The sequence below is a fragment of the Chelonia mydas genome, chromosome 6 (genome assembly GCF_015237465.2).
Source record: "Chelonia mydas isolate rCheMyd1 chromosome 6, rCheMyd1.pri.v2, whole genome shotgun sequence".
Lineage (NCBI taxonomy): Eukaryota > Metazoa > Chordata > Testudines > Cheloniidae > Chelonia > Chelonia mydas.
In genome coordinates, this window is record NC_051246.2 from 77532060 (window position 1) to 77558226 (window position 26167).

General features: G+C 44.6%; 1 long non-coding RNA gene across 1 annotated transcript; it reads right to left on the minus strand.

The window, feature by feature from the left end:
• Positions 1-898: 898 nt before the first annotated feature.
• Positions 899-24254, minus strand: LOC122466167. Its single transcript, XR_006291479.1, has 3 exons — positions 23971-24254; positions 5224-5295; positions 899-921 (listed from the first exon to the last, which is right to left on the minus strand). It is a non-coding gene; the product is annotated as an uncharacterized LOC122466167 (long non-coding RNA).
• Positions 24255-26167: the final 1913 nt, after the last annotated feature.

Sequence of the window (26167 nt, forward strand, 5' to 3'; positions counted from 1 at the left end):
GCCGTTCTTCCTTTGACTACTAGAGGGATTCTATACTAAAACTGTGGAGTCATTAGGAGAACCTTCGTATTGAGCTGAATGGCAGGGAAACCTTGATTTCAGGGATGTATTAGGCTGTGGAGTATTTTTCCAAGGAAAATGGGTTATTTTGGGGCATTTAAATCTGGACAAAACCCTGAAAGTATACCTTAGGGCAGTGGTGTGCAAACTTTTCCAGTCACGTCCCCCTTACCATTCAAGGAATTTGTCATGCCCTCCCCTCCATTGCCACCCTTATTCTGTGCTGCTGCTGGCAGCGCCACTGCCTTCAGAGCTGGGCGGCTGGAGAGCAGTGGCTGCTGGCCAAGGCATTCATGTTATTTGCAGTGCAGGACTACTTTTTTAATCCAGGTCCCATCCCACCCACAATACCCACTCTATTTTTATCCTGCTACCGCTATTACGGCAGCAGGTCCCGTTTCTTCACCCCCTCACCCACACAAGAGAACCTCTTGTGCCCCCTCCCTGGGCGGGGGGGGGGAGGGGGATGAGTCTCCCAGTTTGTGCACCACTGCTATAGGGAATAATCCTATATTTGCAGAAAGATGGACCTAATTATCTTATATTTTACCTCCTGACTAACTTTTGAGATTCTGTAATCTGTGCAGACACTGAAATCCTCAATTTTTATAGGCTCAGAAAATAGAGGGGGCGAGATCCTGAGCTAAAACATGAGTAGGGGGCAGGGGAGGTGCAAAAATAGCTTAAAGTTAAACCATAGTCAGGGATCAGCATGGCACAGGGGTCTTTCTTCCAATTCTTCGCCTGTCCACCCTCTCTGGAGCAGTGTCAAGCTAGCACGATTCTACTGGGGCTGCACTGGTGGTGTGGCATGAAACAGCTGCACCACTCTTGAAACTCTTGCCCATAATGTACATCACTCTGAAAAATAAATTTTATTCTCAGTATACTTGGTGCTTGAATAAGGGTGAGGCATACATATTTAATATTGTTGCAGGCATTTTTGGAAAGTTCTGTAGGTGGTGATTCCTGTTGGGTTCAGGATCCTAGTCTGCTCTATAAAATGTGGATTTTTTATCTGGGCAGTCACAATTGCCAATTTTAAAATAAAAATCTCTCAGCTAATTGGATCTTTTCCCTCTCAAAATATACAATTTCAATGCCATTCTAGTGACTTCCACTTAAATCAAATAGTTTTTAAATAAAAAATTCAGAATCAAGTAATTGGCATAAAACAAATAAACATACACACTTAACTCTTCCACTGATTACTGTGATAATTTTTCATTGAATTACTCCATGTGGATATAAAGGAATAATTGATGCTGGAAAGAGGTCATGTGATTGCTCAGGAAAGTCAAAATTGAGACCAAGACCCCCACCTACACAACCCCCCAGAGCCTGAAATATGAATGTTTAAGGAGCTGTATTAGTTAGACCTTGCAAGATACAGCTTAGGTGGGCTGATGCCTGGCCTCCCTGTTGCGGGTATAATTTCCCACCCAGAAAGGGCTTGGGCCTGCACAGTTGATGTGAGCTATGCCTGTAACTTAAATGAGACCAAGACTGGACCCAAAATGAACTGTGGGCACAAATCTGAGCAGGGTGCACCTCTAACAACCTGATTTTTGCCACCATCAGGTCATTAGCATTTGCTAGGTTTATACCTGCAAAAAAGTGACCATCCTTCTTTTACCCCTCTAAGAACTGTCCTGTGTTATGCTAGCTGTGATATGCACCTTGGTGGTCATAGGCATAAACAAGATTAACTGCTTATTTCAGTCAAATAAGAATTTGACTGGACTTGAACACTACAAGGTGCTACACTGTACTATAAAATCCTAGGATTGGAAGGGACCTCGAGAGGTCATCTAGTCCAGTTCCCTGCACTCATGTCAGGACTAAGTATTATCTAGACCATAGAGTAGTTCAATCCCTTGTAATTTTCAGTTTGTAAATCAAAACTATTTAACAAGCACAAAAACACCCAAAATGTATGCCAGCAAAGGTGTAAATTCTAAAGACACAACTTTGCTTATTTAAAAAAAAAAAAAAAAAAAAAATCATTGCCCTAAAGAATGTGGTCCCAGGCTGAAACCATTTATACTGAGTTCAAGAGCACAGGGAAATTTATAGCCACATGCAAACCCACTGTAAATCTAGATTTATAATGGAAGTTCTGAGAGAAGGTCTGATTCTCTGCTGCCTTAAATTTTGTGCCAACTGGGTGTAAAATGCTATCATTCTGCTCTGAATTCTGGCATTTCACACTCACTTGGCACAGGTGTAAATGACTACAAAAGGTGTGAGGCAGCAGGCGATCAGGCCCACACTTAATTTACACAGCATGTTGTCTTAGGGTGACCAGATAGCAAGTGTAAAAAATTGGGGGGGGGGGTGTAAATAGGTGCCTATAGAAGAAAACGCCCCCAAAATCGGGGCCGTCCCTATAAAATTGGGACATCTCGTCACCCTAGTTGGGCTCCACTATAATACAGTGACTATAAATTAGAGGTATCATCATTTTGTGTTCAGTCATTTTGTGTTAATTCATCCTAAGTAGAATATGATCTGGCTGGATACAAAAATGTCACCAGAATCCGTGCAAGTAGATTGTGTAAATAAGGAACATCTTAAGTGAACAGGATTCTTGATAATTTCCTCAATATTTATTCTGCTGTCTAAAGGATTTGAACATGTTACGACACCAAGTCTGGAAGGTTTACTCCCGTGTTACCTAAATTGGAAGCCCCTGATTATTCCATAAATCAAGACTTTCAAAACACTGTGTAGACCATGAAAGATTTGTAAAGGAAGCACATTTTTACATTCTTGGAGGAGACCTTTATAATAAAGTTTTCTTAATGACTCTCTGAATTTTGCATTTTGTTTAGAGATAAATTTGCTTCTGTATCATATTATTATGATTATTTATTATTTGAATTACGCTAATGACTGGTACCTCAGTCATGGACGAGGACCCCTGTATGGCTTATAGGGTTGTCAACCCTCCAAGATTGTCCTGAAGTCTCCAGGAATTAAAGATTAATTTTTAATTAAAGATAATGTTTATGATGAAACCTCCAGGAATCCATCCAACCAAAGTTGGCAACCCTAGTAGTGTTCTGCCTCTCCTCACACCAGCTGACTTTTCCCTTTTAGAGCCCCCCTTTAATTATTAAAATAATTTCCATGGAAGTATTGTTGCATAAGGAGTGCATCTATTCCAGCTGTTTATTCCTCACCTCAAGGTTACTCAGTTCACTGTTCATGACATCATCTCCTCAGCGATATCACAAACAGAAACTTAGGCCTTCACATGAAGAATAAGCATTAGAAACAAATGAGCTCCTAAGTCAAAAAGCCAATCCTGAGCATAGGTCAGCTAGAACAAAACCATGTGTTTATAACTTTGGTTACATTCTGTATATATTCTATTCCTGACAGAGGGGATGAGCTCTGATTTCAATTGAGGGTCTTGCACACAGAAAACACAAAACTAGTAGCCGTACAAAAGTCTGATATATTAATCTGAGGTAGCAAAAGTGGAGTTGCTAAGGTGTTAGGATTTTGAGTTTATGTTGCTTCTCTTGGAGCTTTATCTTAAGAGAGTGTGGCAGAGGAATCCACTTATGTTTACTGAAGGAACAAGAGGCCTGTTTGGTGTCTTCCAGTGTCTGAGTTAGGGCCCTGAAACTTCTGCTTCCTAGCAGAGATCATTCAAACTGATTGTAGCCCTGAAGTAGGAAGATGCTATAAAGCTAGGCACCCATTTGCAGCTAGTGTATCTGAACATTAGGCATGTTTATCAATCTTCCACTTGATGTATTTTGTGTATATATTTCATGGCAATGAAATTAATATTATGAGTTATTGTTATTATGTAAGTACTTGATGTGAAACACTGCATACAAAGGGTTAAATACAGGGAACCCTATCTTAAGGACCCCATGAGGACTAGCTACAATATCACCACAATTAAGGAGATCGGGTGTAACATGTTGTGACAATAAGGTTGTGACACGAGAGTCTAGAATAGCAGTTTTCCCAGGTCAGGGGACAGAGAGTTGCTATGGGCAGGACAGAAAGACCGCGGGTTAGTGAATGCTTGTTTCTGGCTAACGGACTGGACATAGTTTCATAGATTTTTAAGGCCAGAAGGGACAAATAAGATTATCTAGTCTCACCTCCTGCATAGTACGGATCACAGAATTTCACCAGGTGATTCCTACATCAAGTCCAATAACTTCTGGCTTAGCTATAACACATCCTTTAGAAAGACATCCAACCTTGAGTTAAAGACTTCAAGTACTGAAGAATCCACCACGTTAGTTACCCTCACTGTTAGAAAATTTGTGCCTTTTTTCTAGTCTGAATTTGTCTAGCTTCAGCTTCCAGCCATTAAATCTCACTATTCAGCTGTTAAATTAAAGAGCCATCAAATCTTCTCCCCATGTAGATACTAATAGACCACAATCAAATCATCTCTTAACCTTCTCTTGGATAAGCTAAATAGATTGAGCTTCTTTACTATCTCATGGTAAGGCAAGTTTTCCTGACCTCAAACCATTCTTGTAGCTCTTTTCTGAACCCTTTCCAATTTTTCAACATCCTTTTGGAAGTGTGAACAGCAGAACTGGACACAGTATTCCAGTAATGGGCTCACCATTGCTGTCTACAAAGACAATACTACCTCCCTATTCCTACTCAATATTCTTCTGCTTATACAGCCCAGGCTCACATTAATGACCTCCCAGTGCAATGCAATAACTAAGAAGGCATGTCAAGTTGGTTATCCATCAGGGCCGCCAAGTCCTTCTCATAATCACTACTTTCCAGGATACAGTCCCCTTCTGCTAGGTGTGACAATACATTCTTGTGACCTACATTTCTAGACATGGTGGTGTGTTAGTTGAGGTTTGTGTAAGAAGAGTTCCCAAAGGCCTCAGTCAGGATGGTGGCCCCATTGTGCCAGACACTGTTGAAGCACAAAGGAAGAAGGGTCTCTGCCCAAAGAGTTTACAGTGTTATTAGGAAGAAAATACAATAGTGAGGGTAACAAGTGATAAGAGGGAAGTGAGGAGGGAGGAGTAGGGTAGTGATAGTAAGATGTACTACGTGCACAACTTGATAGCACCAAATTATTTGAGGGTCCCCTCCCCGCCCCCACACCATTTTATAATTATATAAAGAGAAAAACAGCTATTTTCAATTGCCACTCACCAAAGCATCACAGCAGAAGTGGGTCTCAAGGAGGGATATGCCAGAGGAGAAGGAGGAGCTGAATCTTTATTTCTGGTGATTATGTGGGAGAAGGAGAGAACACAGTTTTATCTTCACATCCCTGCGGTAGTTTGCAGTGCTGCCATTTAGGAAAAACAACAACGTCCTTTTATTTGCGAGTGGAGAATTTTTGAGTCATTGACACACCATAAATATAGAATCCCGCAGTGCCATTTTTATAGTCCATTTTCAAAGCAGAACCACCACATTTTAAATCTAGGCACAGATATGTAGATGTGTGGTTCTGAAGTGCAGACCTACAAACAATTTCCACAGCCAAACTTGCCCTAAGTGAAGAGGAATAAACTCAGAAAAGTTTTACTTTGCTTGATATCTGCCAATATTTTCAGCTTAATACATTTTCTTTTCCAAAGGGCAAGCATCTGGCCCCTAATACCTTGGTACTTATTTTAAGAACATTATTTTTAAGGGTCCAGTAAAATATGCTAAAGAGCCTGGAGCTGGTAACAAGGTTAATTTTAAACAAAAACCCTGCAATTCAGCAGTACTTTTCTCCAACAGGAGTTAGAGAGCATAGATGGTACATTTTTGCTAATTCTGTAACCATGATAACATATACAAGTCTGCATTTTATTCCTATAATTCACAACAGGGCAACTATTTTCATAACACCTGATTTTTCACAAGTTGGTGCCCACGGAAGTGTGTTTTTCTTGGTAGTTAAAGAGTCAATGAAGTAAGATGCATCGTTCCCAGATTAGTGGCTTAGTACTTTTCACAAGAAAGAAAAGTGGAAACACATAAAACAAACATATACAAAATCAAAAACCTCTCAGCTATAACAATGGACTTATTTTAACCCTGAAAAGGGGTTGCTGAGCTGTTATTAGCACAGATGCATAAAGAACATTTTAATGACTTTATGGATTCACTATATGTTGCAGTAACAAAAGATTACTAGAATTGGACAATGTACAAAGATATGTGACCTTAAAGAATTCATATAATGGAAGGCAACATTGTCTAATCATTAGAGCAAGGGCTGGGTGTAAGATCTTTGGGCTTGATTCTGATCTTACTTACGCCACTTGACTCCAGTGTAAAGTGGCAATGTGTTGCAGAGAACAGAATCAGTCCCCATGTTTTTATTTCCATCTCTGCGCCTTAGGGCTAGTCTACACTGGCAACGCTAAAGCGCTGCGACAGCAGCGCTTTAACATGGCTTGTGTGGTCGTGGCAGAGCACTGGGAGAGAGCTCTCCCAGCGGTCTAAAAAAAACCCCACCTCCACGAGGGGCGTGGCTCCCAGCACTGGTGCACTGTCTACACTGGTGCTTCACAGCGCTGAAACTTGCTGTGCTCAGGGGTGTGTTTTTTCACACCCCATGAGCGAGAAAGTTGCAGCGCTGTAAATTGTCAGTGTAGACAAGCCCTGAGTAAAAGTTTCTCCTTTGCCCCACTTATGTTCCATGCTGGGGCTGTCCTTGGAGTCCATTGATGAAGTGGCCAGACAAGGATGCCTGAGCCCACCCTGGTCACCACTGATGAAAGGGTCTTTACCAGCCCAACATAATCTGGCCAGGAAAGCTGCAGTGGAGGTTGGCTCAGGGAGAGGCTGCATATCAACCACTATATGGATCCAATCATCCCAGAACCCTGCACAAAGAGCATGGAGAGACCTAGAGTAGCAGTCATGGTGGGGGCGGCAGAGCAGCCCGGCACTTGGAGCAGGAGGGGCTGGACCACTTTGTATGGTACTCTCATAGAGCTTGAATGTTTAGGCTTTCTATGAGTAGAGTACATTTTTCTTTGTATGACCTTGGACAAAGCATTCAGCACAACGGGGCTTTTTGGATGCTACATTAATATACTTACTGCATAACCTCTCGTGTCTGTCTTCCTACTTCATGCTGGTGTTGCAAGGCTCAATTAATAATGTTTGTAAAGTACAGTAGACCCTCAGAGTTACAAACACCTTGGGAATGGAGCTTGTTCGTAACTCTGAAATGTTCATAACTCTGAACAAAACGTTATGGTTGTTCTTTCAAAAGTTTACAACTGAACATTGACTTAATACAGCTTTAAAACTTACTACACAGAAGAAAAATGCTGCTTTCTCTTCATTTTTTAGTAGTTTACGTTTAACACAGAACTGTACTGTATTTGTTTTTTGGGGGAGTGGAGGGTTGGGTTTTTTTGTCTCTACTGCTGTCTGATTGCATACTTCCAGTTCCAAATGAGATATGTGGTCAGCAGAACTCTCAGGGTCTACTGTACTTTAAGGTCCTCAGATGAAAGGCACTATGGAAGTAAAAGTTATTGTTACGATGGTATTTATTTTATGATTCTTACACAGAAATTCTGAGTTATAATGCCAACCCAGTGCAGACTATATCAGCCAGTTAAAAAAGAAGCACCTAAATTCTCATTTCCTTTTCTGTTTTCACTAGCATCAGGAACTTAAAATTTATAAATAAATCCAGATATAGAAAGAGTGCTACTTTAAAAAAAAAAAAAAAAAAAAGATAAAACTGAACATGTGTAGTTTTTTAAAATAGTAATTGGGTATGAAACTGATTTTCGACTTTGTTCTTTTTCCATTTAAACTTAGAATTCTTTCTAAATTCCAGTAAACAGAAACTTTGGCCCAATGTACCTACAAGAAGATGAAAACTAAACAATAAATGCCATGAAACAATATTTTGTTTTGTACATCTTCTTGCATCCCATACAGTATGCATAATTAGCTAAGTAATTCTTGCCTTGTTCCTATAAAAAGTCACTTCTCGCTGACTTGACATCTCTGATGGCCCAGTTCAGTGCTTAATTTTTGCCAGGGCCGAGCCCCGGCACCTCTAGGCTTGGCAGTTCATAGCACCAGCACCTCTGGGCCTGTTGAATCAGTTATTAATGTAAAAAAATTGCTTGAGCCCTGGCATCTCTTCCATCACAAATTAAGCACTGGCCCAATTCTTCATTGTTCTGCACCTTGAGTAGTGATTTACATTGGAGCCAAAGGAATACGGAGACTATAAGATGTTACCATTCTGATTTGGTAACATTTTACACCTTCTTTGGAATTACTTGGAGCTAGTACAATGACTACACAAGATACAGAGCAACAAAGAAGCAGGCCCTTAAACTCTATAATAGGAACATACCTGGGTAAATGTATGATTCTTCAAACTGTTACTTGAGTATTTCCTGCTCTTCTGAGTAGTTTCACTGGCCTCAGTAAGACTATTTACATGAGTACAGATTACTTGCATGAGTAAGGGGCTGCAGGACTGGGCCTGAAATTTGGTCGCTCTGCCTATACAGTGCTTGTATAATAGTAATAGATAAAGTGATCGTTTATACAGATTGCCTTGGCCTAACACAAATAATGGTGTTTCAAAAAGTGACCTTGCTCATTTTATAGGTCACAGGCAGTGGGGCCCTGAGCGCAGCTTCATTTTTGCCCCGCTCCGCGACCCAGTCAGGAAAAAGAACATTCTCTCTTATCTTCTCCCTTGTGTTTCATTCTTTTTTTCTTCATTCTCCTCCTATGTTATAAGTAATGGGAAGTAAATGAAAATAAAGTGAGGTACCTTGATTGGGGCAGGGGGTGCAGGAGGGAATGCGGGAGTGGGCTCTGGGAGGAAGTTTGGGTGTGGGGTGCAGGCTCTGGGCTGGGACAGGGGCACGGGAGGGGGATGGGGGTAGCACTTATCTTGGGTAGCACAGCTCCCAAAGTGACCGGCACACACACCCCTCTGGCAGCAGCTCCTAAGTGGAGGGGCCAGGAGGTCTCCGCGTACTGCTGCCTGCAGGCACCACCCACACAGCTCCCATTGACTGCAGTTCCCAGCCAATGGGAGCCACGGAGTCGGCGCTCAGGGCAGGGGCAGCGCACAGAGACACCCCCCCCCCCGGGGCCACAGGGACATGCCAGCTGCTTCCAGGAGTGAAGTGACGCAGAGGGAGGGTGGGAGGCAGAGCGGGCAGGGAGCCACCTTAGCCCTGCTGCTGGCACATCTCTGCTTGTCCCTTAGAGGAAGGGGGACAGCGGGTCTCCACCTTCCCCCCCCCACCCTGCCAGGGACGTGCAGAGATGTGCCAGCAGCCAGCTGCTTCCCAGAGCGGTGTGGGGCCACCAGCCATGGCATGCAGGCAGCTTGCATGCCTGAGCCCTGCTGCGTCGCTGGCTGGGACTCGGGGGCAGGTTGTCAGATATTTCTCCTGCATTTTGGGGGGCCCTCCTGTCGTTGGGGGCCCTGTGCCACCACACAGTTTGTTTCATGATAAATCTGCTCCTGGTCACAGGCCACAAATTCAGCTGGTGTATGAAATTTGTACTACCTGAGCCCCATATTTAAGCCTATATACGAAAAGAAAAAAAAGTAATTTCATAATGTTGTTTAGTGGTTGACAGTGGATCTCCATCTTTTCTGTTTTTCAAAAATTATTTACATTGAAACAAACCCCATTCCTAATGATCAGCCCAAGCAGCTGCACTTGTGGCCTGGGACCTCTACAGGGACAATAGGTAGAGGAATCCTATCACTCCTCACGTGCCAGGGAGTGGCAGCAGAGCTAAAAGAAAAGTTCTGAGAAGGTTTTAAAAGATTTTTGGTCCAGATTTTCAACTAGTACAAACTGGCATCTCTACAATGAAGTCAATAGAGTTGCATCAATTTACAGCAGCCAAGGATCAGTCCCTTAGTGGTTAAATAGGGCACATTCTACAATTATCCCTACATAAACATCTTTCTGCCATAAGCTCAATGCGGAAAGACAGGTCACAAACTGTGCCTTGGTATGAAAAAGACTAATCAGTTTGGGACATTTTAATTATAGCTTTTATTCTAGACTGGATGCTTTCTACGCAGGTCATACAAAGTTCAGTCCTAAACGAGAAACCTTTTGAGAGTTGTGTTGAATTACAAACCAATAATTTAGGTCAGAGTAACTGTGTGGTTAATTTGTAAGGCAGCATGATGCAAGTGCTGGATAACTGAGTTCACCACAAGAATTGTAATTTTTTTTTTTTAAATAGGCCCTAATGCTCTACTGCCTTTCACCTTATGTAGTCATTTACATCTGTGCAGAGGGCTATCAAATCCCAGTTCTTCACTCAAACCACTGGTAGCACACCCCCCTTTAGATATATAGTTGTATAGTAGACAACTGTGCAAGGCAATGGAGAATTGGCTCCTTATTTTTAGGGCTTGGCCACAGTCAGGAAAGTTAATCCACATTAACTTTTAGCATGGATTAGTTAAACCACATTAAATTCATGTGTGCACACTCAGAAACTGGGATGTGGGCGGTCATGCCCAATGGTCAGAATAGAAGCCAGGCAGCCACACATAAGAGCCCAGTGTTAGACCCAGAATCAGAAGCAAGCTGCCAGAGCCAAAGTTACAAATCATAGCCCCAGGTCCAAGCTAGGTTACCTGCAGTGAGGCAAAGCAGGAGCAGTGCTGAGTCGAAAACAGGAGCAAAGCTAGGAACAAGCAGGAACTGCCACGAGCAGTTACTAAAATGCTCTTCTTGCTGGGTTTAAGAACTGGTCTGCTAACTCTTACCACCAATCAGGTAGTGTAGCCAATCAAGCAGCCTAATACAGCCAGCTGCACTCACCGGGTTGCAAGGAGACTGATTCCTGATAGCAGCCTTAATTTGGTTTATCTTAATTCACTTCCAAAAAGGATTAAATTTAACCGAATTTAATTCCAAATAAGAATATCTACAAAAGGGTTTAATGTGGTTTAACCCACTTTAAATTTATATCTTTTGTTAATTCAGATTAATTTTCCTGAGTGTGCCTATGTAGACAAGCCATTAGCTGTTATTAAAGCATCTCAAAGAATTGTCAAATTGCAAGTTTCATTTAAAGGTAATGGTACTTCGTTATTAGAAGAAATCTTATGTTACACATTCTAACCCCAATCCTGCAAACAGATGCACTAGTGTGGACTGCTGAGAAGTCCTGTTAACTTCAGTAGAACTCCACATATGTGCAGGAATGCATGCTATTTTACCTATTTGCCAGCTCAGGGCCTAAAAGTAGAAATTTGACCATTGCAAATATTTTGTTTGAACCAATAAGTTACACTACTCTAGTGTGCTATACTTCGGCTAACAAACCCATTTCATGGATTGGTCAAAACTAAGGTTAAGATTTTGTCACCTGTCTGTGACATTTACTAAAAATAATGGTGGGGCATTGAGAGGAGGAGATGACTGAAGCCTGAGCCCTGTGGGGTTGGAGGTGGGTGCGGATGAGAGCCTGAGACCCACTGTGGGAGGAGCAGCACCTGCTGCTGCTGCAGCTGACAGGTCCAGGGCCCCCACTGCCCATGGCGGCTTGGGGTTCTCAGGCTGGTGGCTTGGAGCTCCAGACCCCACCAGCACCCACAGTGGCTTGTAGCTCCAGGGCACCGCCAGCTGACAGCTCCAGCCTGCCACCCCAGGGCAGAAAGGCAGAAAATGTCACGGAGGTATCTGAAAGTCATGGAATCCGTGACCTCCATGACAAAATCTTATCCTTACTCATAACTTACTCATAACTTACTAGCTTCCTATGAAGTAGCTATGGAATCACCGTCAGTTCTTCATTCAGCCATTTGACCTACAGGACAGTAATTTACAAAGTGCTTCCTCATTACTTGTACAGAGCTATATCCCAATTTTCAGCTACTAGTGCAACTATTTGATAAATATAATTACAACGTGTAGCTTTTTATTTAAAATTTACTGCAAAAACAAGTAACAAATAATATTTTGGAGTAGTCAATAGGATGGATGACATGGAGGTTTTCAAAAATTGACCCTGATCCCACCGTCATTTGCCTATTTCCAAACTTTTGGTGAAATAAATCATTTAGAGTAACATTTTTTTAAAGTCAGTGCAGCACAGCATTCATAATAATAATATTCAAATCTTATATAGCACTTTTCAAAGGATATAAGTATCATTTCCCCATTTTACAGATGTGGAAATTGACACACAGAGAGGTAAAGTGACTTGTCTAAGGTAACCCAAACAAGCTAGTAGAAGAGCCAAGAATAGAACCCAGGTCTTCCGTGTCCCACTCCAGTGCTCAGACCACATTCATGAAGAATTCAAATTTCTCTGGACACAAACCAAAACACTGGATCCAAACACTCTCAAACTTTGGTATTGTGATTGGAATCTGAACATGGATTTTGTTTTGAATTTTGCAGTTAGGCAAACCAAAACTCTGGATCTAAACACTCCCCAAACTGTGGGTTTTGAAATTCAGATCCAGATTCGGCTGCTGTATTTTGCATCTTGGACCAGTTGCTAGCTGATCTATGTATCTCTCATAGCATCTATGATTATTTGAGATTAGGTCTATTTTGGAACAAGAATAAACTGTATATCATGTAACATAGTTAGGGGTTATGTTCCCAGCTATAGCTAAATTTGATGCATCTGAGGAGGGAGGGTGGGGACAACGGGACCGGGGTCAGAGAGGGGCATGCGCTGATGCTGGGCATGGGAGCTGTGAGAAACACGTCACCCGCAGCCACGGCATCAGGCACTACGGAAACTTCAGTGGGGTCCCCCTCTGGAGGGGAAGCCAACCGCTCCGTCCGGGCGCTAGAGGGCACGCTCACAGGCTTGGGGCCCGACCGCTCGGCATCGGCTGTCGCCTCTAGGGGCTCGGCGGCCTCAGGTGAGATGCCATCCGCGGCCGGACAAATAGGGAGAGCCAGGGGCGCCCCCAGGACCAGAGCGGGTTCTACAGCTGGGAGTGAGGGGCAGGGAGAAGGAGGAGGGGGTGATGGAACTGAGCCGCCGCCCAGATCGAGGCCCGCTGGAGGGAGGGGGTCGTCCTCCCCCTAGGTGACCAGGGTCAGACCCAGGGCCTCGATCTCCTCCAGTCGGGGCAGATGGCATGGCGGCATGCGGGGGGGGGCAGCCGCCACCTGGGCGTACATTCTGGGGGCTAGGGATGGAGTGCCCCCAGAGCTGGTGGAGGGAACGGCTGGGGAGGAAGGGGCCACAGCAGATGTCGGGGCCGCGGCAGGGAGGGCAGCCCCGCCAAGGGGAGGTTTTGTTTTCCGGGTGGGGCCTTTGCCCTTTTTACTCCCCTGGCCCTTTTTGCCGGTGGAAGGGGCAGCCATGGCAGCGGCGGAGTCTAGGCTAGTGGTGGCCGAGAGGGTAGCTGCTGGGATGGGCAAGGGTGGTGGCAGGGGAGGAACTATGGGAGCACTGGGGGCAGGAGCAGGAGTGGGGCCAGGGGCAGAGGCAGGGTCCTCCTCCATAGTGGAAAGAGGCAGGAGGAGGCCCTAAATTGGGGGTGGGACAATGGACAACTACTCCTCCCTACTAGACGGCAGGGAGGGGAGGAGGGTCCAGCAAACAGGGTATTGGGAATAGGAAAGGTGGGAGAGGGCCAACCGCTCCTCCCTGCTAGACTGTATGCAGGAAGTGGGTGGGGGGGAATTGTAGGGGGGCACGGGGGAAGGGAAGAAGCAACCACTCCTCCCAGCTAGGCTGCAGGCAGGGGAGGAAGGTGCTAACAACAGAAGGACACGGGGACAACAAAGGAGAGGGGGACAAATCCTGGGCGCAGGGCGGGGTGCCAGCTTTTCCGGCTGCACTCGGACGGGGAAGGACTATGATTTTATCAAGAGGTGTAGTGATCAGGGTAAACAACTTAAAAAGGGGGGGGGCACAAGCGCTTCGAAAGGGGACATGGACACACCAAACTGCGGGTTGGGCGGGGCAGGGGTCAGCAGGAGTCAGGGGGAACAGCAAACAACTGAGGGCGGAGCAAGTAGAGCACAAGGGGAGGGCGGAACCAAACTCCTGGGCAAGGGTGGGGCAAGCAAAGCAACAAACTTGCAAGGGTTGGGGCGGGGCAGGCACACTAACAAGCCTAGGAACCTAGGATAGGGCCAGGGTGGGATGGGCAAATAACCAGGGAAAAATCTTCTGGGGAGCTACGGGAGGAAGGGAGGAGAAACCTGGGCTGGGGGGTAATGGGAAGGCCCCCTACCCAAATGCAACTGAGGGAGGGGGGCCAAGTCCAAACAAAAGGGGGGGGAGTGCATCCACAAGCGCTTGTGGGGCTCACTCCAGTCCTTGCTTGCTGCTGGAAACAGTCCCAGATGGTGGTGGGCGAAGAAGCAAGCAGCCCTGTTGAGGGGCGAGCAGCAGGCGTTGATTGTCAGCTGGGTTGGTGGAGGGGGTGGTGGCAAAAAGGGGTGGTGGTGGTGAAGGAAGATGTGGGGGGGGGGCAGCAGGATGGGGGGGCTCCACGCCTCTCCCCCGGCCCCCCACAGCAACAAAAGGCTACCACCACCCCAAGAGCACAGCTGGTAAAGTCACTCAGTCCAATAACCGACCCCCTCCACAATTCCTCGCAGAGGTCTTCCTCCTCCTCGATGAGGCAGCCAGGGCAGGAGCAGCAGCACGCGGGCAGCAGCCAGCCAGGTGAGGGCCCAGGCAGAAGAGGTGACAATGGTGGTGATGGCAGGGTCCTCGCTTCTCCTCCCTCCAGAGGGGTAGGGATAGGGGGGCAGGCCGGCAAGGCCCCCCTTCCGCACAGCAGCAACAGCAGTGTCTCCCAGAAGGGGTCCCAGCCAGCAGCAGCCCTCCAGGGAGGGAGGCAGAGAGCTCCAGCCAGCAGCAACAGCCCAGGGAGGGAGCTCCAAACAGCAGTAGCAGCAGCCCAGGAAAGGAAAGAGCTCTAGCCAGCAGGGCAGCCCGAGAAGACTGATCTCTCCTTCCTGTAGCAGGGGATGGCCACCTGCTCCTGCCCTGTGGGGCTTGAAATCAGCCCTTGGAGAGGGCTGAGGCTGCGAGAGGGCTGCTGCTAGGGAAAGCAGCAAGCCTCGGCTGATTAGGGTGTGGCCACCGCTGTGGCTGTTCCCCCAATCAGGGCCCAGCTAGCCTTTATAAGAGGGCAGTGGGCCAGGAGGACAGAGTCTCTCTCTCCAGATGTTGAGAGGGAGGGGCCTGCCTGCTGGGAGCTGAGCAGGGTACCTATCGGTGGAGCAGGGCTGGGGAAAGGCCAGAGGAGCTGGGGAGCTCCGGCCTGAGAAACCCCCAGGCTGCAAGCCTTGATGAAGGCCTAGGAAAAAGGTACTGGGGTTGCAGAGGGCAGCCCAAGGTTAAGCAGAAGCAGCAGGTCCAGACCCTCCTTGCCGATGATGAGTGGCAATTATACTGCAGTCCGCCCCAGGGAGCTGGGGCTAGATGGTGACTGGCAGTAACCAAAGGCTGAGGCGAGGTGGGGATAGAGGGTGGGGGTCCTTCGGGGGGGATGACCTAGATCTGTGGGGGTACTGCCAGGGGGTAGCACCCTGACGTGAAAGGGGCACTGGGGTCTGGGAGGGACTCGGGGCCCAGCGGCAAGCAGGACACCAGCCTGCAGAGGGTGCTCCAGAGGCTGGAAACGCTAACTCCCTGGACGATGAGCAGGAGGCGCCATGGGTGAGTCGCGGCCCACCATACATGAGCTGAAGAGTAAGTTGTCATGGTGGGTGGAGTCATAAATATTCATAATTTGAGAACTGAACCAATTGATGATCAGGTAGGGAGAAGCTCTGAAAAAGGAGTAGGAGGCCACCCAGGTGGGCTTAGTGGATGAGCCTGATTAGATACATGATAGTGTCTCCTGGATTCAGTGGCTAGGTCCCAATGCTGGTGATGAATTTGTCAGTCTCTTGCACCCAGTAATGCAGTCCATGGGTCCCCCACACGATCAAGCCCTTAATACAGTACATGCCCTATTGTGCCATATTAATTAATGACAATACTACTACTTTGGAAGGAGGAGATTGATTAGCATAAATTACATGTTTCATTCATTTCTAATGACTTTTGAATAGCTACTTGTTTATCCCACTCTTGGGTTAAACCTGCATTGGTACCACACTTGAGATCTCCCACCATAACAAGCCATGCTACTGTTTCCATTTTCAGAGTTTCTGCTGTTATTGCTGCTACTACTATAGGTGGAGAAACGGCTGCTTTTACTTGCCTTGCTTTCTTTGCTACGTTTAAGGCATGCTGACAGACTGCCTGACAGTCCTGCTGCCTCCAGTTCCCAAAAGAAGCAGCCTAACATTAGTGTACATGTGAATCAAGCACAATTTCCATTTTTGGCAATAATCTCTTTTGGAGCAGAGCTTTGCAGGAAGGATAATAGAACAGCATGGAGTATGGAACATATTAAGAGAACTCAAGGCCAGATTGTATCCCTTACTTCTGCACATGCAGAAGGACCCCTTCACACACACGTCTCTCCTCTCCTACACAGGAGGCATTTTCAGCTGACTTTACAACATCATCCCCACTTTCTTCTCTGAAGATGAGGATCTGAAAGTGGGAAAGGGTAGACAGGGAGAGAGAAGGGGCAGGTTGGATGTGGCCCCCCCGAAAGTGCCAAGGGGAATTCCTTGATGAATAAATTCAGTCTCATGCTACATTGACTTTTTGATGGCCCCCTTGTACACCACTGGAGCTGAGCTGCCCCAGAATGGGAAGGACAGGGATTCCTGGTATATGTACAGCTGCATGGCAATCCATTGGTTTCATCAGCAAAGTCCTCTGTTCAATCTGTAGAGGTAAAATTCCATCCTCCTCTGTGAAACAATCTAGGGGGGAGCCTTGGGATTTTCCTCCCTCCAGGATCCCCTCCCACAGAGTTTTTCCATAGGTGGGATGGGTTAGGAGACAGTGCAGGTGAAATTTAGGAAGGACAAAAATGGAGGATGGGGGATGAGTAAAGCTGCTGAGGTCATATCTAGTGACAATTACTATGGGTGGGGATAAATTAGTGACTATTATTTGTATAAATACTATTATTACTTGGGGTCTAGGGACCGCAGCTATGGATCATGACCCCATTGTGCTAGGCACTGTACATATACAGAACAAAAAGGTGGTCTCTGCTCCAAAGATCTTACGGTCTAAGTACAGCCTGATATTACTGAGTATAAGAATGGCCATACTGGGTCAGACCAATGGTGCATCTAGCCCAGTAGCCTATCTTCAAACAGTGGCCAATGCCAGATGCTTCAAAGGGAATAAACAGCAGGGCCATCATCAAATGATCCATCCCCTGCCAGCCAGTCCCAGCACCTGGCAGTCAGAGGCCAAGTGACACCCAGAGCATAGTGTTGCATCCCTGATCATCTTAGCTAATAGCCATTGATGGACCTATCCTCCATGAACTTATCTAGTTCTTGTTTGAACCAAGTTATAGTCTTGGCCTTCAACATCCCCTGGCAACACGCTGACTGTGTTTGTGTGAAGAAATACTTCTTTATTTTAAACCTGCTGCCTATACATTTCATTGGGTGACTCCTGGTTCTTGTGTTATGTGAAGAAGTAAATAACACTTCTTTATTCACTTTCTCCACACCATTCATAATTTTATATAACTATCTTATCCACCCTTAGTAGTCTTTTCCAAGATGAATAGTCTAATCTCTAATAGTTTAATCTCTCCTCATATGGAAGCTGTTCCATACCCTTAATAATTTCTGTTGTCCTTCTTTATACCTTTTCTGTTTCTAATATCTTTCTTGAGATGGGGCAATCAGAACTGCCCACAGTATTCAAAAGTGACTTGTCTAATGTAACCCAACAGGCTAGCAGAAGAGCCAATAGAACCCAGGTCTTCCATGTCCCACTCCAGTGCTCAGACCACATTCATGAAGAATTCAAGTTTCTCTGGACACAAACCAAAACACTGGATCCAAACACTCTCAAACTTTGGTATTGTGATTGGAATCTGAACATGGATTTTGTCACGCCATGGATTTATATAGTGGCATATTTTTTGTCTTGTTATCTATCCTTTTCCTAATGGTTCCAACTTTGTTAGCTTTTTTGACTGCTGCTGCACGTTGAGTGGATGTTTTCAGAGAATGGTAACAGCTAGTCTATATCCAGTCATTTTGTATGCGTAGTTAGGATTATGTTTTCCAATATGCAACACTTTGCATTTATCAACATTGAATTTCTGCTATTATTTTGTTGCCCAGTCACCTAGTTTTGTAAGATCCCTTTGTAATGCTTTGCAGTTTTTTTGAACTCCCTTTGTAATAGGGCTTTGAATTGATTAAAAAAAATTAATCGTGATTAATTGCACTGTTAAATAATAGAATACCTTTTATTTAAACGTTTGGATGTTTTCTACATTTTAAAATATTGATTTCAATTACAACACAGAATACAAAGTGTACAATGCTCACTTTATATTTGTGATTACAAGTATTTGCACTGTAACAAAACAAAATAGTATTTTTCAATTCACCTAATACAAGTACTGTAATGCAATCTATTTATTATGAAAGTTGAACTTACAAATGTAGAATTATGTAAAAAACAACTGCATTCAAAAAATAAAACAATGTAAAATTTTGGAGCCTACAAGCCCACTCAGTCCTACTTCTTGTTTGTCTGAGTGACTGGCTGAACAAGTTTTCATGGCACTGTTGTGGCTGGTGTCACAAGATATTTACGTGCCAGATGTGCTAAAGATTCATATGTTCCTTCATGCTTCAACCACCATTCCAGGGGACATGCGTCCATGCTGATGACAGGTTCTGCTTAATAACAATCCAAAGCAGTGTGGACTGACCCATGTTCATTTTCATCATCTGAGTCATTTGCCACCAGCTGGAGGCTGATATTCTTTTTTGGTGGTTTGGGTTCTGTAGTTTCCGCATCAGAGTGTTGCTCTTTTAAGACTTCTGAAAGTATGCACCACACCTCATCCCTCAGATTTTGGAAGGCACTTCAGATTCTTAAACCTTGAGTTGAGTGCTGTAGCTATCTTTAGAAATCTCACATTGGTACCTTCTTTGCGTTTTGTGAAATCTGCAGTGAAAGTGTTCTTAATGAACCACATGTGCTGGGTCATCATTCGAGACTGCTATAACATGAAATATGTGGCAGAATGTGGATAAAAGAGCAGGGGACATACAATTCTCCCCCCAGGAATTCAGTCACAAATTTAATTAATGCATTATTTTTAATGAGCGTCATCAGCATGGAGGCATGTCCTCTGAAATGGTGGCTAAAGCATGAAGGAGCATACAAATCTTTAGCATATCTGGCACAAACACCTTGCAATGCCAGCTATAAAAGTGCCGTGCAAATGCCTGTTCTCTCTTTCTGGTGACATTGTAAATAAGAAGAGGGCAGCAGTATCCCATGTAATGTAAACAAACTTGTTTGTTTCAGCAATTGGCTGAACAAGAAGTAGGACTGAGTCGACTTGTTTTACAATGGTTTGTTTTTGAGTGCAGTTATGTAACAAAAAATTTACAAATGTAAGTTGCACTTTCATGACAGAAATTGCACTATAGTGCTTGTCTGAGGTTAATTGAAAAATACTATTTTTTGTTTATCATTTTTACAGTGCAAATATTTGTAATAAAATACACTTTGATTTCAATTAGAACACAATATGAAAAATGTAGAATATCCAAAATATTTAATAAATTTCAATTGGTATTGTTTAACAGTGTGATTAAAATTGCGATCAATCGAGATTCATTTTTTTAATTGCGATTAATTTGAGTTAATCGTGTGAGTTAACTGATTAATCGACAGCCCTGTTTTGTACTGCTTTGAAGTCTGCTTTGGACTTAACTACCTTGAGCAATTTTGTATCATCTGCAGACTTTCCCACCTCACTGTTTACCCTTTTTTCCAGATAATTTATGAATATGTTGAATGGAACTGGTCACTGTACAGACCCCAGGAGGACACCTCTCCATTCTGAGGACTGACCATTTATTCCTACCCTTTATTTCCTATCTTTTAACCAGTTACTGATCCAGGAGAGGACCTTCCCTCTTATCCCATGATGGCTTACTTTGTTTAAGAGCCTTTGTTGAGGGACCTCGTCAAAGGCTTTATGAAAGTCCAAGTACACTATATCTGCTGGATCACCCGTGTCCACCTGTTTGTTGACTCCCTCAAAGAATTCTAACAGATTGGTGAGTCATGATTTCTCTTTACAAAAGTTATGTTGACTCTTCCACAACAAATCATGTTCATCTGTGTTAGTTCTTTACTATAGTTTCAACCAATTTGCCTGCTACTGAAGTTAGGCTTATTGGCCTGTAATTGCCAGGACTTCCTCTGAAGACTTTTTAAAAAATTGGCATCACATTAGCTATCTTCCAGTCATTAGGTACAGAAGCAGATTTAAGCAATAGGTTACATACCGCAGTTAGTAGTTCTGCAATTTCATATCTGAGTTCCTTCTGGTGAATGGTGAATGCCATCTGGTGACTTATTTCTGTTTAATTTATCAATTTGTTCCAAAACCTACTCTAATGACACATCAATCTGGGACAGTTCCTCAGATTTGTCACCTAAAAAAAAGGCTCAGGTGTGGGAATCTCCCTCACATCCTCCACATCTATTCAAAAAGAGCTGCTTTTTCCAGAAGGCAACTGAAGGATCCCTCTGAAGGACTAGACAGGAAGACATAGGACAAAAGTGTACAATGTGACAAAAGGACACATTCATATCAGAAATGCTTTCACTGATCCCACTCCAAAGAGGACAATCGCATTTAAACCTCTCTATGTTGGTGTAATATTCAGAAGTTTCCTTATTTGCAGTTCTCAGGAAGGCATAGCCTTTTCCCCCTCCCTCTTTTTAAAAATGTAGATGAGAGGTATAAGCTCATCTACTGTCCACTGGGCTGGGGTCGAAGGCAGGAGTGGAGACTAATTACCAAGCTGAGTCAGGAGATGAGTAGTAAGGTCAAGCTGGGCTGTGGTCAAAGGCAGGAGACAGGAGCAAGATAAGGCAAAAGATGAGGTCTGTAGCACTAGCAAGCTAGAGTCTACACTGCTGCTCAGACAGCTCCCTGGGCAACTTCCTGGTTTAAATAGTTTGTATAGACCAATCAGGCAGCCACAGGGAGCTGTTATTCTGGCCTTGTTGGGTGAAACTTCTGGGGCTGCCTGGCCTTCCAGGAATGTTGGAGGCTGTTTTGCTTGGTTCCTCAGTGGTGATGTGGAAGCATCAGTCATCCAGGATCCCACAACGCCAGGTTCTAGGTCCATTGATCCTGACACCAGCTATCTGTGCCTTACTCTGAGACAGATACTGGCTACCTTAACCCTTTTCCATGTAATTTACTCCATCCAGAGCACCATTTTTACAGTCAAGGCTGACTGGGAATTTTGTAGCCCAGCAGTGTTGTCCCTTAAATCAGCCAGAAAGGGTACTGTTGTGTAATACAGAGCACTCCACCTAGAAGTCAAACAAAACTGAGCCAAAACATTCTTGATAGCTTAGCCTTGGCTTGATTGCTCTCATTCTCTAGTTTAAACTCATATCAGAACCACATAAGTTCTGTTTCCTAATCTTCTAGATCTATCTTGTGGTAAGGGCAAGATTCTCTACCCAGATCAGAAGTCTCTCAACTTGGCTTCTGGATTTCAGGGGGCAGTAGATGGAGTGCTCTGCAAAAGTCAAAAGATTCTACCAGAAAGCAGAAAGCCTATAACCTGGAAAACTTTCTTAATGAAATGAAAGAGATTGTCTAAGCAGATCACAAAGGAGGAGACCTGAGACAGTAGTAATTCATTCCGAGCTCCATCAGACACCACCTGGCTGTAATTCCAGCCTTCTAACATCCAGTAATAAAGTTTCTAAAATAGATGCTGCATGTTTATTCTGCTGTGCATGAATGATCTCCATCATGGAATCTAAGACTTGTTTTGACAAAGCTCATGGGGCCCTATTCAAATCTTTATTGGAACATTCCATCTACCATCTTTCTATACGTGGCATTCCTCATAGTCATAATGTCAGCTCAGAGTTAGCAAAATCCAGGCCCTGGTGGTGGATCCCCCTGAAACACTATGTTCCATAAAAGTAGAAGATCATGTCTCCATGTTCTAAATTCCTGTTTTAAAATGGTCTCTGGTTTCCATCTCAATCAGGCCATTAACTGGTTTGTATTTTTCTTTCAACACTCATTCATGTCCAAGGTTTAAGTTATCAATATAGGATCAAATACATCCGAAGGTTCCTAGACTTTGTGCCATATGAAAATAAGACCAAGTGTCAGTCCATCGATCCAAATGAATCAGACCATGTAAACTTGGCTGCTATAACCCGGCAAAGGTGTTCAGCCCCTTATGTGAATTAGCGTATATTCAGCTAAGAGCTTGTCTACACAGCATGGCAAAGCACACCAGAGGACTGTGATTTGTAAAGTGCTGAAATAATGTGCCCTCTAACTTTCCCATTGACCCTGCTGGACTGCTCTCAATTGCATTAACATAGTCCCGTTTGCAACTAGATTACATCAATGTGAACTAGGCACCTTTTAGAGTACACCAGCAGGGTCTACACTGGGCAGTTAAAGCCCAATAGATTAGAGTGCTTTAAATCACACCCCTCTGGTAAGCTTTGCTGTACCGTGTATACAAGCCATCAGTCTAAGGAAGCCTCAACAGCATGCCTTTGCAACATCTCTATCACTGAAATATGCTGCTTGGAAATATGTTCCTTTAAAGACCTTATTCCCTCAATATGGCCTCTAGCTTAGCAGTCCAATTGCAGTCACTTTTAACATAATGACTCCTTAGAGGCACCTTCGACGGTCCCTACTACTTTTAATTTCGCAAGCATGTGGAACCATGAGGGCAATTCTTGAAGGAGAAAAAAATGGTTTCTTACCACACTGACTGGGATTCCTTAATGGACATTGGTTGCTAGAAGTTTCCAGGGGTGTGCAACACCCAAGAATGTGGATTTATATAGGAAATCATCTTGAAGAGCCACAGTTTATATATTCATATATTTTAAGGCCAAAAGGGACTGTTATGATCATCTAGTTTCTATGGTACCTTTTTGTTTTGTCCTCAAGCAATGTCTTAGTGTAAATGATTAAAGATTTTTAAATTACTATAAATTTTCTTTATGTAAACTAGCAAAAATTGCAATAGGGCCTTGTCCCCATTTTCCTCAAAATAGAGGAGTGGCTTTTCGATAGTGCTTCCCAGACATACGTACTAATGTTAGTTCTCTCTGAAACTGCAGAAATTTCTCATTGTTTATTCCTTTTTGTAATTGTACATTTTAGAGCATTTCTGATTCTTTTAGTCATAACTTGATGAAATGTAATAGCTGTTTGGTTCATGCTTCTATAATGTGGCTAGCTGGGGCTCAACCCTCTCCGGGGCGGCAGGGAGCCACACCGGCTCACTACACACAGATAATGTTTGGGGAAATTAGTCCGGCCGTGGGAGTCTCCCTCGGCAGCCCTTGCGGCAACTAAAACAAGCACTGTAAGCCTGGGCCCTAGGTTAGGGCAGGGCAACAATAAGTCAGGTGCTCGGGCCCTCCAGCAGGGGCTGAGCAGTAGCAAACAGTATATAGAAATAGGCCCAGGCCCTGGGTCAGGGCAGGGCAGGTAAGTCAGTAGCTCCAGCCCTCAGGCAGGGGCTGAGCAAACAGTTCAATGTTAGCAAGCCCAAGCCTCTAAAGGACCTGGAAGAGGGGGAGACTGCCACTCACAAGTTGGGTGGCAGGGGGACACAGGCCCTCCCACTCCACTGCTTCCCAGCCCAGGGCCCTAACAGCGGCAGAAGACCCACTGCTGTGTCAGTGGGGATCCTGGCCACAACACACTGACATGGGCTCTGGCTGTGTTACAGCCAGACTAGGGTCAGCTGTTCCTGGGCTACTTCCTAATCCCGCCTCTTGGAGTACCTGGGTCCAAGCAGTGTCTTCTGGGGCGTCCAGCACCATGGGTTCCTCAGGGTAGCAGGCAAGCAGCAGGCCCGGCAACTCCTCCAGGTAGCGGCTGCAGGGCAGGTCCGGCAACTCCTGGCATGCACCTTAGGCTGCAGGGGCTTCCCAGTCATGGGCTAGGCTTGAGGCATCTGGCCTCCTCGGCATCTGGGCCCTCAGTGAGCTCTGAGGGTGAGCTTTTATACTTCCGGGTCGCCGCCTGACCCTCTGAGGGGCGGGCTCAGAGCTCCCTGGCTCCAACCTCTCCGGCACCTGGATGGGCTCCTCCCTCTCCGGGGCGGCAGGGAGCCACACTGCCTCCCTACAGCTTCGGTTTATCTTTTTAAAATGTAATTAAGGGTAACTTTTTGAAAAGTGCCTAAGTGAGTCAGGGGCCTAAGTCCCATTTTCAAAAGTAGGCATTGTGTTTCGTTGTACCTCTCTGGTGCCTCCTGGGAATGAAAAGGAGCACCTTTCTTGTCTTGGACCTCCTTCTCTGGGTGGTGGCATCACTGTTGTCTGGGTTTCCAGACATATGTCCAGATTGGGGTACACCCCTCTGTCTGTACCTTTTAGGGAGTCTGTCCTCTTCCTGGGGGTGGGAGTTTAAAATAGTCCAAAAGAAAAATACCTCCATAGGCCACAAAAAGGACTGGGTCCCCGTGGTGTCATGCAAGGTGTAGGCCAGAAGGTCTGGGCTCTGTATGTCCAAACAACCAAGGCCATGTCCCAGGACTCTGAAAAATAAGGAAAAGCTGGTCCCTCTATTTCCTCAAAAGGCCCAGGCAGCTGGTGCTCTCAAGCAGTTTCCCCAGTAAACAGCCCGTTTCCTGGGACCCAAAAGCTTTGTGCACTAGCTCTGTTTGCTCCTGAATAATAGCCAGTCTGAGCAGGGATCCTCCCTTTTAATCACCCACTGTTTTTCAGGATTAACACATTCTGCAGATGCAGTGGGTTGGAACTGATTGGGCCTGGAGAAGCTCTTTACCCTTTCTTGACAGGGCTGGGGACCTACCCTGCCACATACTCACTCCCTCAAGACAGAACTTGAGATCTTGCTATCTGAGCCTAGTTCTCCTATTTCTCATGAGAAAAAGTCTTTATTAGTGTGTGCTTTTCCTGCACAATACTGGACTTTAAAGTGATAAAGTTGAAGTGACAAATCCCACCACATGATGCCGGAGGTTGTTTCCTTCATTGTACTTAGCCACCACAATGGTGTGACTGGTAATGATGGAAATGGTGTTGGGAAATGGTGATTATTAAGGTCCTAAAACACACCCCTCATGATGCAACACTGATAAAATAACTAAGAAGGGGGTTTTTTGGGTGATGATTTGCAAACATAATGTTGGACTTTGAGTAAAAGGCTTTTGAAAACCCATGTTTGAAGAAGTAAACAAAATATTCACATTTTGGGGTTGTGGCATTCCATTACCTCCTCCCCCAATAGATTAAGGGAGTATGATAATACACACATACTGAATAGTGATATTGAAATATCAAGATGAAACATCACTGCATGGTATGAATAAGAGCTTTGTCAGTTATACTTTTATAATTTGCAATTATGGACAGTGAATGAGTATAGATGAGCCAACACTTGTGCCAAGGCCTCAGCCTACCTTACTGACTTCTCCTCTTGCAAAGATTTGCTGATGTGCTTAAAATGATATTATTGCTGACAAGACAAAAGTAATATGTTGTGCTGGAATATTTTAGGTAAAAAACACACAAACCTGTAATGATAAGAAGCCACCTTTACTGGGAAAACTCTGGAGCAGGGTGACACAAATAGAATGACATGGAAATTACATGAACAGCAAAAGTTGTGTGATTTGAAGCTTGCACATGCGTATTATACAGGTTACCCAAAACAAATGCTTAATGCACTTAATGTTGATTGTAGAGAAGTTAATGAATATGTGATGAGCAACTGTATAAGAATCCAAGTGAACAATGCTCAAATTAGAGAAACATAGGACCAGAAACTGAAGAAACAGGATTGAAGAACCAGACTAGGGATCAGAGGTGGCGACGATGACCATCATGAACTATAGGAGAACTTGATGCCTCAGAATGCGGTAACTTGGGCCCCCTACCAAGCCATTGTATCTTGCATAAATATATGTTCAGACACTGAAGTGACAATAATTCTATATGATATTCTAAAAAT